At 39.2% G+C, this 14,783-nt stretch overlaps 1 protein-coding gene across 3 annotated transcripts in view; it reads right to left on the reverse strand.

Annotated features, from left to right (window-relative positions):
* The window catches only part of Fbxl4 (F box and leucine-rich-repeat gene 4), a 279,999-nt gene that overhangs the window by 123,810 nt on the left and 141,406 nt on the right, over positions 1-14,783 (reverse strand). The gene's annotated exons all lie outside the window — the stretch shown is intronic.

The following is a 14,783-nucleotide window of genomic DNA, read 5'->3' on the forward strand; positions in this document are numbered from 1 at the left end:
GTCAGGATTCAATTTGTAACAGTAATCAATATATACAAATCACCAACAACCTCTTGGCCAACTATGGAGCTTCTGACTGCAAATCATCTTAACTACAGTGTTTACTCAGCAGATTTTAACAGCCATTATGAAAACTGGAAATACACAGAGAATGATAACTGAGGCACTGTTCTTGGTTGTGGTGGTGGTGGTGGTGATGGTTTTAAAAGGAACTACAGCTCGGCAACCATCCGTTCTTAACATACTAAATGGAGAAAAAACTATATTTATTTGACAAACAAATTTTTGTTTCATTGTGTGGGTTACTGTAGTCACGTCCTAGTTCGTGAACCATGAGCAACGGCTGAGTGGCCTAGTAAGTAGTCCTGAGAGTCGGAATACCAGTTGCTACGGAATGGGAGTGGACATCTCGGACATATTCTGCGTCATGGCCTTCCTTGTGCTCAGGCGGGTAAGGGCTATACAATCCAACGGTGGTCCATAAACCGTTAGAGGAGAGATCCTCACTTGGACTATGTGTAAGTAGGGTAGCATCCTGCTTTATGAATTTACCGAGCTCAGAACACTTTAGGCAAGCCTTGGACCTATGGGATTAACGGAGTCCCACTCCAATTTGACAGGCGAGGGACTCCTTGGAAACAGCTTGGCGAACGAAATGGAATTCAATGGGGAGCTATCAATATTAATGGGGCTTACGGAAGAAAGAAAGTAGAACTGGCAGAGTCAGCAAAGAGAATGCATCTGGATGTGCTCAGAGTAAGTGATATTCGGGTAAGGGGAGAAAAAGAGGAGGAGCTAGGTGATTATAAAGTGTACTAGACGGGTGTTAAAAAGGGAAGGGCAGAGTCTGGGGTAGGGCTGTTCATCAGGAATACTATTGCACGTAACACAGTTTCTGTTAGGCACGTAAATGAGCGAATGATGTGGGTAGATTTGGCAGTTGGAGGAATTAGGACGAGAATTGTCTCAGTGTATTCACCATGTGAGGGTGCAGATGAGCATGAAATTGACAAGTTTTATGAAGCATTGAGTGACATCGTAGTCAGGGTCAACAGCAAGGATATGATAGTGCTAATAGGCGATTTCAATGCGAGAGTTGGAAATAGAACTGAAGGATAGGATTGGGTGATTGATAAATGTGGGGAAGATATGGAAGCTAATGGGAGGCTAGGGGTACCAGATCCATAATAGACTATATCTTAACCAACTTCGAATTCAGGAAATCTGTTAGGAATGTACAGGGTTTTTGGGGTTTTTTAGATGAAACAGACCACTATCTGATCTGTAGTGAACTACGTATCTCTAGGGAAATCTGTCTGTAAACAAATAAGGATAGAAAATCTCCAGGACAGGGAAATTAGGCAGAAGTGCATGGATATAATTAGTAGGAAGTTCCAAACAGTGGACAGTAAGCAGGTTCAGGATATAGAAAGTAAATGGGTGGCATACAGGGATGCTGTAGTAGAAACAGCAAGGGAATGCCTAGGAACAACTATGTGTAAAGAATGGGAAAAAGCAAACATCTTGGTGGAATGATGAAGTGAGAGCAGTTTGCAACGTAAAAAGAAAGCTTATCAGAAATGGCTCCAAGCAAGGGCTGATAAAGACAGGGAATTGTACATAGATGAAATAAACAGAGCAAAACAAATAGTTGCTGAATCCAAAAAGAAGTCATGGTAATAATCTGGAAAGGCTAGGTCAAGCAGCAGGGAAACCTTTCTGGACAGTAATAAGGAATCTTAGGAAGGGAGGGAAAAAGGAAATGAGCAGTGTTTTGAGTAATTCAGGTGAGCTCATAATAGATCCCACGGAATCACTGTAGATGTGGAATGAATATTTTGAACATCTTCTCAACGTAAAAGGATATCTTCATGCTGGTGTTGCGAACAACGGAGCTCATGGGGAGGAGAAAAATGATGTTGGTGAAATTAAGCTTCAGGAAGTGGAAAGGATGGTAAATAAACTCCGTTGTCATAAAGCAGTAGGGATAGTTGAAATTAGGCCTGAAATGGTGAAGTATGGTGGGAAGGCAGGGATGAAATGGCTTCATACGATAATAATAAGGTACCTTTAGATTGGATAAAGTAGTAATTGCACCTATCTATAAGCAAGGGAACAGGAAGGATTGCAACAACTATCGAGGTATCTCATTGATTAGTGTACCAGGCAAAGTATTCACTGGCATCTTGGAAGGGAGGGTGCAATCAGTGGTTGAGAGGAAACTGGATGAAAACCAGTGTAGCTCCAGACCACAGAGAGGCTGTCAGGGTCAGATTTTCAGTATGCGCCAGGTAACTGAAAAATGCTACGAAAAAAATAGACAGTTGTGTTTCTGTTTCGTAGATCTAAAGAAAGCATATGACAGAGGGAAAAGATGTTCACCATACTGGGGGACTATTGGATTAAGGGTAGATTATTAAAATCAATCAAAGGCATTTATGCTGACAATTTGACTGCAGTGAGAATTGATGGTAGAATGAGTTTTTGGTTCAGGGTACTTACAGGGGTTAGACAAGGCTGTAATCTTACACCTTTGTTGTTCATAGTTTACATGGATCATCTGCTGATAGGTATAAAGTGGCAGGGAGGGATTCAGTTAGGTGGAAATGTAGTAAGCAGCCTGGCCTATGCTGACGACTTGGTCTTAATGGCAGATTGTGCAGTCTAATATCTTGCAACTTGAAAATAGGTGCAATGAGTATGGTATGAAAATTAGCCTTTCGAAGACTAATTTGTTATCAGTAGGTAAGAAATCTGAGAGAATTCAATGTCAGATTGGTGACACAAAGCTACAACAGGTAGATAATTCCAAGTGTTTAGGATGTGTGTTTTCCGAGGATGGTAATATAGTAAGTGAGATTGAATCAAGGTGCAGTAAAACTAATGCAGTGAGCTCGCTGTTGCGATCAAGAGTATTCTGTAAGAAGGAAGTCAGCTTCAGGACCAAATTATCTTTACATTGGTCTGTTTTACAGGAGCGAAAGCTGGGTGGATTCAGGATATCTTATTCATAAGTTAGAAGTAACAGACATGAAAATAGCGAGAATGATTGCTGGTACAAACAGGTGGGAACAATGGCATAAGAGTACTCGGAATGAGGATATAAAGGCTAAGTTAGGAACGAACTCAATAGATGAAGATGTATGCATAAACCGGCTTCGGTGGTGGGGTCATGTGATGCGAATGGAGGAGGTTAGGTTACCTAGGAGAATAATGGACTCAGTTATGGAGGGTAAGAGAAGTAGAGGAAGACCAAGAGGACAATGGTTAGACTCAGTTTCTAACGATTTAAAGATAAGAGGTATAGAAGTAAATGTGACAACAGCACTAGTTGCAAATATAGGGTTGTGGCGACATTTAATAAATTCACAGAGGCTTGCAGACTGATCGCTGAAAGGCATAACGATCTATAATCATGTATGTATGTATGTATGTATGTATGTAACAAATTTAGGAAATGAAAGAAAAAATAAAACATAAATGATTGCAAAAAAGTCAAAATGGGCACATCATAAAGGAATGTAAGTTTCTTGATCAAAAGAACACTTGAAATTTATATGTGCTTGATTAACCTACTCTCACACATAAAGCAAATGATGAGGTCGGCAGTATTCTCATCATGGGCTAGTACAAGTTTGAGAGCTTCTTGTGAGCCGACATTTCGTCTTATGCCAGAGAGATTGAGGCACTCTGTGAGGAAGTGGACCACAGTGAATTTGGCACCACACAAACACACTACAGATTTTCCCTCTTTAGGAGGTACAAGTGCATAGATCTTCAATGACCTATCCTCAACCTGCACAGAACTATAGTCTCTCTCTGTGAAGGCCGAAAAGAGGACTGCCACATGGCAGTTGCCTTTTTAATTGCTCTCAGCTTGTTGGGAGTTTAGATAGCAAACCACTCTGAATCCCATGACGCCAAGATGGTTCAGCGTAGCTGGGAACAAATATCCCTAGCAGGTATTGTGCATTCATAGGCCAAGGCTGTAAAAGTACTGCTTCTTTCACAGCTTGATCAGTCAGTTTGTTGCCCGCAATCCCCATATGCTCGGAAGCCATGCAAAGGTGATTCAAGTGGCATAATTTCACAATAGGTCAGGAACCTGCTGCATCAGTGAGTGTTGTGGGAAACAGGAATCACTAGATTGCAGAGCACTTGAAGAGTCAGTACACATGAAAATGTGGCTTTATTCATGCCTCATCACAAACTTTAGAGCTTCTAAGATAGAGAGGAGTTCCGCAGTATATACACTACAGACACTAGGTACCGAGATCTTGGTGCTAACATAATCAGAAACGAATGAACATCCAACATATCTTATTGACTGGGCTGAAGAACATGACTTACTCCTGACTTCTGATGCCAAGGACCGAGCTTCATTCAAATCAGCTGCTTGGAAGAGTGACTAATCCAAATCTATGCTCTGTCATTTGTGACAGCACAAGCCAACCTGTCTCACATCAAGAATAATAATGGGTGATTTTTCATGCAGCCACCACAGACCACAGTTCCTAGAAAAATGAATTTCTGTGTCATTGGTTACATCATTTCTTCATCATCGATGGAATTTCAGGAGAGTTGATTGGGCAAAATTTACAGCCAATTTAGATAAATGTATCAGGTGGGTTCCTGCAGTTGCTATCAGAGATCAGCTGGACAAGTGAAATCAGTAGCCAAGAAGTAGATATAGGATATGGGATATAGGAAGAAATATATTCCAGGGTGAAATGAACAAAGTGATACCCCCTACAATGAATATTTTGAGGCCATGAACTTGCTGACGAGCTCCTATACAGCTTGGATGCATCATGTGAACAAAGATGGACCAAGACTCTAGAGGAGTTGCACTTTCTTCACTCAAGCAGGAAAGTTTGGAATTGCTTAAAGAAAGCTTCAAGAAGTTCAGTAAGAAGCAAAAAAGATATTGGATATTACTCCAGCACCATAGACACATACCAGCTTGACAAGTTGCAGATGATCAAGATTACACAAGAACTGTGAAACGAAATCTTTAAAAGTTCAAAGAATCCAGCCTTCAACCTCAACTTTCTCAGTTACATTCACTTGTGAGGAAATGATTGTAGCATAAAAAGACCTACGAAACAGGAAGGCTCCTGGCTTTGATGGCATACACACTCAATTTCTCTTAAAATTAGGGACGATGGATGCTACAAAATTACTAGCTAATTTTTTTTCAAGCAATATCCAAAAAAACAAGAATAATGGCTGAATTTAAGAGGACAAAAATCACTGCCATTTTGAATCCTGGCAAGCCAAAAGACTTACCTCAAAGCTACAGGCCTCTAAGCCCTTTTCAGTTACTTTTACAAACTTATAAGCTTTTCAGTCAATCAAAACACAAAAAATAACACTTGGAACATGACAACACACCTATAAAATATGGACACACTATTTTACAGGCATGCTATAGTGTTCTAATCATTACATTTCCTGTTTCGACAGACTGAAAAGCTTGTGAGTTCTATTAACTGCATCAATACTGAAAGAAAAACAAAAAGAGATTCCTTCTAAACAAAACGTTACAAACTTATACATATACTGATTTATAATAGGCTTAGCCTCATCATCACAAAGTTCATTTCTATGGGACAAGCAGGTTTCAAACAGGATCATAGCTGCTGTGTCCAAGATCTTGTGCTTACATCATACAATGAGTATGGCTTCCAACTCCAGCTGAAATACTTCTTTTTTGAATTTCTTGATCTTTCAGCTGCATACAAGAGGATCTGGAGAGAGGGGCTAACATACAAAGTGGTAGCGATGGTGATTAATTTTTAAGAGGAGGTACAACTAGGCAACCACCCTCTATTAACACTAATCACAGGGAAAAAATGGACGAGGTCTAACACTTTAAAAACTGAAGGTATCAGCTAAAGAAAGACAAGGGCCACGAACGCCATGAAAATAAAGACTCCCTATGCCTCCATATAATACCATTGGGGTCAGAAAAGAACAAGAGTTGACCAAGGGAGGTCAGATCGGATAGGTGAAAGTGAGAAGACTGGCACAAGTAAATGGAAACAATGCCAGGACTCAGCTAAGAGCCCCTTGGTCACCAACCCACACTCCCAAGTAAAGAGCCCCTGGGCCCCTTTAAGTGACCTCTTACGAGACCAGAAACTTTATGCTTGTGAGAAAGCCTGCAACTTCGAATCCTGCTTCTAGTAAATGTTATGCCAAATTCGCTCACTTGTATATCGGGCCATTCAAAATCATAGATATCCTAGACAATAACACAAGATCCAAAGCTTAGATTTGGGAAATATTTCTATCTTCAATGCATCAAACCTGAAATGGTATCATACTCCTATCACCAGTGAGGAAGAGATCAATAATATTTGGGACGATGATAATGAGGAGAATGAATTGAATGAATATGAATCTGAGGAGGAGTGAAGGATCGACAGATACAAGGTGTATTATACGGAATGTCTGGAAGATGAATGACATTGGAATATATTTTAAAATGGTCATGTAAAGGAGCATAAAAATCATGCTAATGATTAATTGCGAGATATTCGGAAACTTAACATAAGATCTAGAAAGATTGAGTTCCTAACACAAGAGAAAAGTGTCATATTTAATTTATGAGCATTGAATGAAATTTCTCACCTTACTCAAAAGTTCTATTCCAAGCAAGGGAAGAATATAAGCTTTCAATGGATTCCAGATCGAAGATAAAGGAACCATTGAAGGTTATGATAGTAAAGAAGTTAACGGAAATCATGTGAAAGCATACGTCCATTCGGTTTACGTCCAGACACATGGATAACTCGAAATAACTCATTCAACTGAGTTATAAGTTTAATAACAACATAATATATAGGAACTCATAAGCTCAGAACCCCGTGGTATCTGAGTAATATACGTCCAGAAATGTTTTTAAAAAATTAATTTCGTGTGGATATTTCTAGCCGAGTGCAGCCGTTGTATGTCAGACCCTCCGATGAGGGTGGGCGGCATCTGCCATTTGCAGGTAAATGCGTGTTATTGTGGTGGAGGGTAGTGTTATGTGTGGTGTGTGAGTTGCAGGGATGTTGGGGACAGCACAAACACCCAGCCCTAGGGCCAATGGAATTAACCAATGAAGGTGAAAATGCCCGACCCGGTCGGGAATCGAACCCGGGATCCTCTGAACCGAAGGCCAGTACGCTGACCATTCAGCCAATGAGTCGGATGTCCAGAAATGTGATATAGAAGTACAAGCAATTAATGTTAAATGAAAATGTTATTTTTGATGGGAGAGTAAAATGATTCTTTATATGCGACGTTTAGTTCCAATAAAGGTATATACTACGGAGGCCATGGAATGGATTAAATGATACACGTCAACTTCATCTGCGCTGGTTATGCATTATGTAACTATTTACAAACATCTACGAGTGATTGAGAATTCGATTGTGAAGCAATCAATTGGAACATAGTCGAAGAAGATGACGTGAAATTTTTAAGCGTGTTCCTTTATCAGAGTTCCCGATTGTGAGAGTGACTTATGTCAAAGAGAATGTTACTCAAACATCAAAAACATATAAAAGGAGGTTATATGGCAATGATTTGTTATTAATTATAAAAACGCGTGCCAACATATTATTGTTATTATAGAACAGGGTATTGTTTTAGTAAAAACAATGTTATTAAAAATAAAAGAAGTGATTGAGCATCGAATAAGACACACATACACATTAAGAAAGAAGTTAGTCATAGATCATGTGAGACTGAATAATTATTGTATGGTAATTCAAGAAGTAAATTATAAAGACATGAAGTACAGCGTTTAATACTGAAATAATAAGGCGAGTGTCATATAAAAACCCTAACATATTTATTTTGGTGTTCAATATCATACTAATTGTATTGTACAAGTTTCGGGTGTCATGATGCCTGGCTATATGGAGAATTGCTGTTGCAAAATATCAACCACTGTGGTCATGCAGGCCTAAACCGGGTTGGAACTCCAGCAGGCCTGGAAGTATGCCGAAATACGTAAAACCATTATGTTCCAACAACCAGACGATGGAGCTATGTCTTCAAGAGTCCGTCAAGCACGATGAGTACCCAAAACCTGTCCCTTTCCTTTATTCTATTAAGTGTGTACATTATATTAGTGTAGATTTTCTTTCACATTTTTTAAATGTGACATGTTTATAAAATATAACTTGAGTGACATCATAAGATCATTGCAAAGCAATTCATGATATCCGTGGAAAGGTAGTTATCCTCTTAAATAATGGCGTAATTGGAATCACTATTTATCATGCGCTATTCATCTAATTTCAAGCACGCAACTATGACTTACTGTATAAGAATTTTACTAGGAATCATCATCTTACTCATCATCATCATCATCATCATCATCATCATCCATTCCCTTTTCCAGATTCTCTTTGGGTAGGGTAGTGTACCAAAGCCCTCCACCGTACTTGATCTTTACACCATTTCTCTTCTAGTACTTTATTGCTATCGACTCCTCTATTTTGCAATACAGTCCAAAAAGCTCCTCCATCTCATTCTAGGACATCCCCTAGGCCTCTTTCATTCTCTGTATCCATGAATGTTCTCTTTGGTATTCTCTCTCCTGGCATGCTCATCATGTGTCCAAACCATTTTAGCTTTGCTATATTAATCTCTTCTTGAAGTTTACACACTCCCACGCTTCTACCTATTTCCTCATTTCGCATTATATCTTGTCTTGTCTTTCCCTGTATGCTCCTCAAGAACCTCATTTCAGCTGCTTGTATCTCACTTTGGTTCCGCTTATTTAAGGTCCAGGCTGCTGAAGCATAGGTCAATATAGGTTTATAATAGGATGGGTATAAAACCTTCTTGCACTTCATTGGCACATCCTTGTTCCATACAATGTGTCTCACACACTGGTAGAAACTTACAGACAGCTGTATTCTATAAATCAATTTCTCCATCCAAATTTCCATCTTGTAATATCTATCTACTATATTTTCTGAAGTACTGTCTTCATAATGGATTTTACATACCAATTGTTACATGGATAATTCTTATTGGAGTAATCATCAAGCAATCGTTGTCTGTCGAGATCTGAGATTTTCTTGTTGTTGTTGTTTGAGTCATCAGTCCATAGACTGGTTTGATGCAGCTCTCCATACCACCCTATCCTGTGCTAACCTTTTCATTTCTACGTAACTATTGCATCCTACATCTGCTCTAATCTGCTTGTCATATTCATACCTTGGTCTACCCCTACCATTCTTACCACCTACACTTCCTTCAAAAACCAACTGAACTAGTCCTGGGTGTCTTAAGATGTGTCCTATCATTCTATCTCTTCTTCTCGTCAAATTTAGCCAAATCGATCTCCTCTCACCAATTCTATTCAGTATCTCTTCATTTGTCATTCGATCTATCCATCTCACCTTCAGCATTCTTCTGTAACACCACATTTCAAAAGCTTCTATTCTCTTTCTTTCTGAGCTAGTTATCGTCCATGTTTCACTTCCATACAATGCCACGCTCCGCACGAAAGTCTTCAAAAACATCTTTCTAATTCCGATATCAATGTTTGAAGTGAGCAAATTTCTTTTCTTAAGAAAGCTCTTCCTTGCTTGTGCTAGTCTGCATTTTATGTCCTCCTTACTTCTGCCATCGTTAGTTATTTTACTATCCAAGTAACAATATTCATCTACTTCCTTTAAGACTTCATTTCCTAATCTAATATTTCCTGCATCAGCTGCCTTCATTCGACTGCACTCCATTACTTTTGTTTTGGACTTATTTATTTTCATCTTGTACTCCTTACCCAAGACTACATCCATACCATTCAGCAACTTCTCGATATCTTCTGCAGTCTCAGATAAAATAACAATATCATTGGAAAATCTGAGGGTTTTGATTTCCTCTCCTTAGACTGTGATTCCCTTTCCAAATTTCTCTTTGATTTTCTTTACTGCCTGTTCTATGCAAACAATGAAAAGGAGAAGGGACAAACTGCATCCTTGCCTCACTCCTTTCTGGATTGCTGCTTCTTTTTCAAAGCCCTCGATTCTTATCACTGCAGACTGATTTTTAAACAGATTGTAGATAATTCTTCGTTCTCAGTATCTGATCCCTATCATCTTCAGAATCATAAATAGCTTGGTCCAATCAACATTATCGAATGCCTTTTCCAGATCTACAAATGCCATGTACGTGGGCTTGTCCTTCTTGATTCAATCCTCTAAGATCAGACGTAAAGTCAGGATTGCTTCACGTGTTCCTACATTTCTTCTGAAGCCAAATTGATCTTCTCCCAACTCAGCTTCAACTTTTTTTTCCATTCTTCTGTAAATAATACGTGTTAAAATTTTGCAGGCATGAAATACTAAACTAATGGTGCGGTAGTTTTCACACCTGTCAGCACCGGCTTTCTTGGGAATAGGTATAACAACATTCTTCCGAAAATCGGATGGGATTTCTCCTGTCTCGTACATCTTGCACACTAAATGAAATAACCTTGCCATGCTGGTTTCTCCTAAGGCAGTCAGTAATTCAGAGGAAATGTCATCAATTCCAGGTGTCTTGTTCCTATTGAGGTCACTCACAGCTCTGTCAAACTCTGACCTCAAAATTGGGTCTCCCATTTCATCAGTATTAACAGCCTCTTCGTGTTCCAGAACAAAATAATCTACATCTTTACCTTCATACAACTGTTGGATATGCTCCTGCCATCTTTCTGCTTTGTCTTCCTTAAGGGTTATAAATTTCATGTTGTTGGTCCGTATTGAACTGAGAATAACATATGAGTAAACAACACAGTAAAGGTTTCCACCGATTCAATACAAAACATATTCACAATATTTTAAAGTTACATGGAACTAGTTTCGACCCATCTAGGGGTCATCATCAGCCACATCAAAGCAAAGATCACTCTTGACGAAATCCTAAGAACATGTTAATTTTAACAGTAAGATTATTATGGAATAACAAGTAAATGTGGTAAATGAAAAGAGATGTTAGTTTGGGACAGATGAGTAATAGCTAATAAATATACAAAGAATATACATAAGAGGTTTGGAACAAAGTATAAAAGGGGGCTTAGTGTTGTAAAAAATTATATAATCATGGAAAACAGTAAGTCCTTATATTGAAAGCAATGTGAAATGACACATATAAAATTATATATGGCTTAGGAAGAGTGGAGGTGGTTTAGGAGGGGTAGAGGGCTTAAGGTGGGGTTGGAGGGTGCGGGAGAAAGGGTAATTGTCTCGGAAAAGTATCGAACAAGACATGGACATCCTCGTATTTGCAAACAAGGGCCCTTTACTCGACATAATGGAAAATCACTACATACACCTAGACCAATACTTTAACGCCAGTCACAATCTCAATGAAATCTCAGAGAAACCCAACGTACTCTTCGATCTATTTATCACTTTCCTCAGAAACAATAATGCAGCTAACCAAAACTCAATCCTAAATTTAATCAAAGGTACTTTTCGGAGACAATTACCCTTTCTCCCGCACCCTCCAACCCCACCTTAAGCCCTCTTCCCCTCCTAAACCACCTCCACTCTTCCTAAGCCATATATAATTTTATATGTGTCATTTCACATTGCTTTCAATATAAGGACTTACTGTTTTCCATGATTATATAATTTTTTACAACACTAAGCCCCCTTTTATACTTTGTTCCAAACCTCTTATGTATATTCTTTGTATATTTATTAGCTATTACTCACCGCCTGTCTTCTTTTCTGCCCTCTTCATTTCTAGCATTCTTGTATTTTCGTCGTTTATCCTGAGTTATCCACTGATTCTTAGTTGATCTTTTCTTCCTTCCTAACATTTCTTCAGCAGCCCTACCGACTTCATTTTTCATGACTCTCCACTCTTCCTCTATAGTGTTTCCTTCAGCCTTTTCATTTAGTCCTTGTGCAACATGTTCCATGAAACAATCCCTCACACTCTTTTCTTTCAACTTGTCTAGATCCCATCTTTTGGCATTCTTTCTTTTCTTCAATTTCTTCAACTTCAGATGGCATTTCATGACCAACAAGTTGTGGTCAGAGTCCACGTCTGCTCCTGGGAAAGTTTTGCAATCCAACACCTGGTTTCTGAATCTCTGCCTAATCACAATGAAGTCTATTTGATACCTTCCAGTGTCTCCAGGTCTCGTCCACGTATACAGCCATCATTTGTGGTGTTTGAACCAAGTATTGCCAAGGACTAAATTATGATCAGTGCAGAATTCAACCAGCCGACTTCCTCTTTCGTTCCTTTGTCCCAATCCAAATTCTCCTACTGTACTACCTTCTCTTCCTTGGCCTACCACTGCATTCCAGTCTCCCATCACAATTAGATTCTCGTCACCTTTTACATATTGTATTAAATCTTCTATCTCCTCATATATTCTTTCGATTCCTTCATCATCCGCTGAACTAGTAGGCATATAGACCTGCACTATTGTGGTGGGCATTGGTTCGGTGTCTATCTTGACGACAATAATTCTTTCACTATGCTGGTCGTAGTAGCTTACCCGCTGCCCTATTTTCTTATTCATTATTAAACCAACTCCTGCATTTCCCCTGTTTGATTTTGTGTTGATAATTCGGTAGTCGCCTGACCAAAAATCTTGTTCTTCCTGCCAACGTACTTCACTTATACCAACTACATCTAACTTTAGTCTATCCATCTCCCTTTTCAGATTCTCTAACCTACCACAACGATTTAAACTTCTAACATTCCACGCTCCGACTCGCAGAATGTCAGTATCCATCTTCCTGCTGATCGCCCCCTCTTGTGTAGTCCCCACCCGGAGATCCGAATGGGGGACTAGTTTACCTCCGGAATATTTTACCCGGGAGGAAGCCATCATCAATACATCATTCATACAAAGAGAGCTGCTTGTCCTCAGGAGTTAGTTACGTCTGTAGTTTCCCGTTGCTTTCAGCAGTATCAACACAGCTAAGCCATGTTGAGTATTATTACAAGGCCGTATCAGTCAATCATCTAGCCTGCCGCCCTTGCAACTTCCGAAAGGCTGCTACCTTCCTTTCGATGAACCATTCGTTAGTCTGGCCTCTCAACAGATACCCATCCGATATGGTTGCACCTGCGGCTCGGCTATCTGCATCATTGGGACACGCAAGCCTCCCCACCGCGGCAAGATCACATTATGAAGGTCATATTATAAAATAATATTTCGGGTTATGCGAATAAGTCTTCATAAGAGAAATACTTGAATAAATCGCGATGATATAATGGTGAATTTCATATGTTTTTATGAGTGAGATAGTCTTCTTCGGTGATTCTAAGCTTGTATATTTTAAATGAAGGATTAAAAAATAAGCATGATGCGTATGTGAGATGATAGGATATACTGAATGATAGGGTCATCGAGATAATGGAAATGATAGTATGTGTGATAATTTTGTTGGGAAATAAGCATTACGAGCAATGTAATGTAGTCTTCAAAGAATCCTAATGATGTTAATGGTGAAGGAATTGAAATGAGCGCTCATCATACTTGCATATTGGACATTTGAATTGTCATCAGTAATATTAACCCGAGATACAACAATGAAACGAATGTTACTTAGTTGAATAGATAATTGCGGTAGGAAGATCTTCAACACGAAGTGATATTAATGAGGTATGCGAAACATATTATGATTGGGAATTAAATTATTAATCTTATTGTGTAATGTACAACTTAGCATTTCCTATTAAGTAGTTGTTGTAGTGCACGTCTTGTAGATATTATTAGAGTTTCAGGTCTTTGAGGGAGAATCTACACACGGATCACGTCATGATAATCCCAAATCTTAATTGTTTTCAGTGGTATTATGTGGTCTGATGTTTGTTTTATATAGGTGCAGCGATTTGAGGATTTTATAATTATGTTCCTACTCTACAGCTTTGGCTATTATTTATTAGAGACCAACTACGAATTTTGTTTTGAATGTCCATGATTATTTCATTCTCAGGTTCCACAGCGTTGTATACATTGTATTGATGAACACTCAAGTTGTTAATTATGGTGATATGGATGTTGATTCTGATAGGGAACCTGATGTATTTGTCCCGAATGAGTAAATTTATAATGCCAATATAAACGGTCCGTTATTGGACATTATCAATTTTCCAGCTAACTCGTTCCTAGTTGCCAGCATTTTTCCCCAGTGTGTTAAGTCGGGCTCATCAGTTGGTAAATAGCACACCCACCAAGACGCATGCCTAGTGCATACTGTGGAGGCCACCGCGTAGGCTGCGTTAACTGAAAATGAAAGGAAAATCCACAGCCTGTTTCCAGTCATTTGACCGGTTCAGGAATGGAATGAATGAAGTCCCCACCGAGTGGTGAAGATTTGGAAATGTACCGGCTCCCGAAGCCTGTCGCACTCCTCTGGGGCAATGTTAAATGATGACAGATGAAATTAAATGTTTATGGAGAGTGTTGCTGGAATGAGAGATGACAGGGAAAACTGGAGTACCCGGAGAAAAACCTGTCCTGCCTCGACTTTGTCCAACACAAATCTCACATGGAGTGACCAGGATTTGAACCACAGTATCCAGCAGTGAGAGGCCGGCGCGCTGTCGCCTGAGCCACAGAGACTCCGCTGCGTTAATTATCACATTCAATTTTTGTTCATCCAATCATGTTGTCACGCTTCAATTGTTATTGTTAATTATATTTCATCAGAGAATTGATTTCATTAAATCGGAACATCCTTACAAACAGAATAAATTTTCGGTATTGTCATTTGTAGACTAAGGATTAGTAACACCCTCAAATATTCTTAAAATGCAAA

Source organism: Anabrus simplex, chromosome 1, assembly GCF_040414725.1.
Source record: "Anabrus simplex isolate iqAnaSimp1 chromosome 1, ASM4041472v1, whole genome shotgun sequence".
In the NCBI taxonomy this organism is placed as follows: Eukaryota; Metazoa; Arthropoda; class Insecta; order Orthoptera; family Tettigoniidae; genus Anabrus; species Anabrus simplex.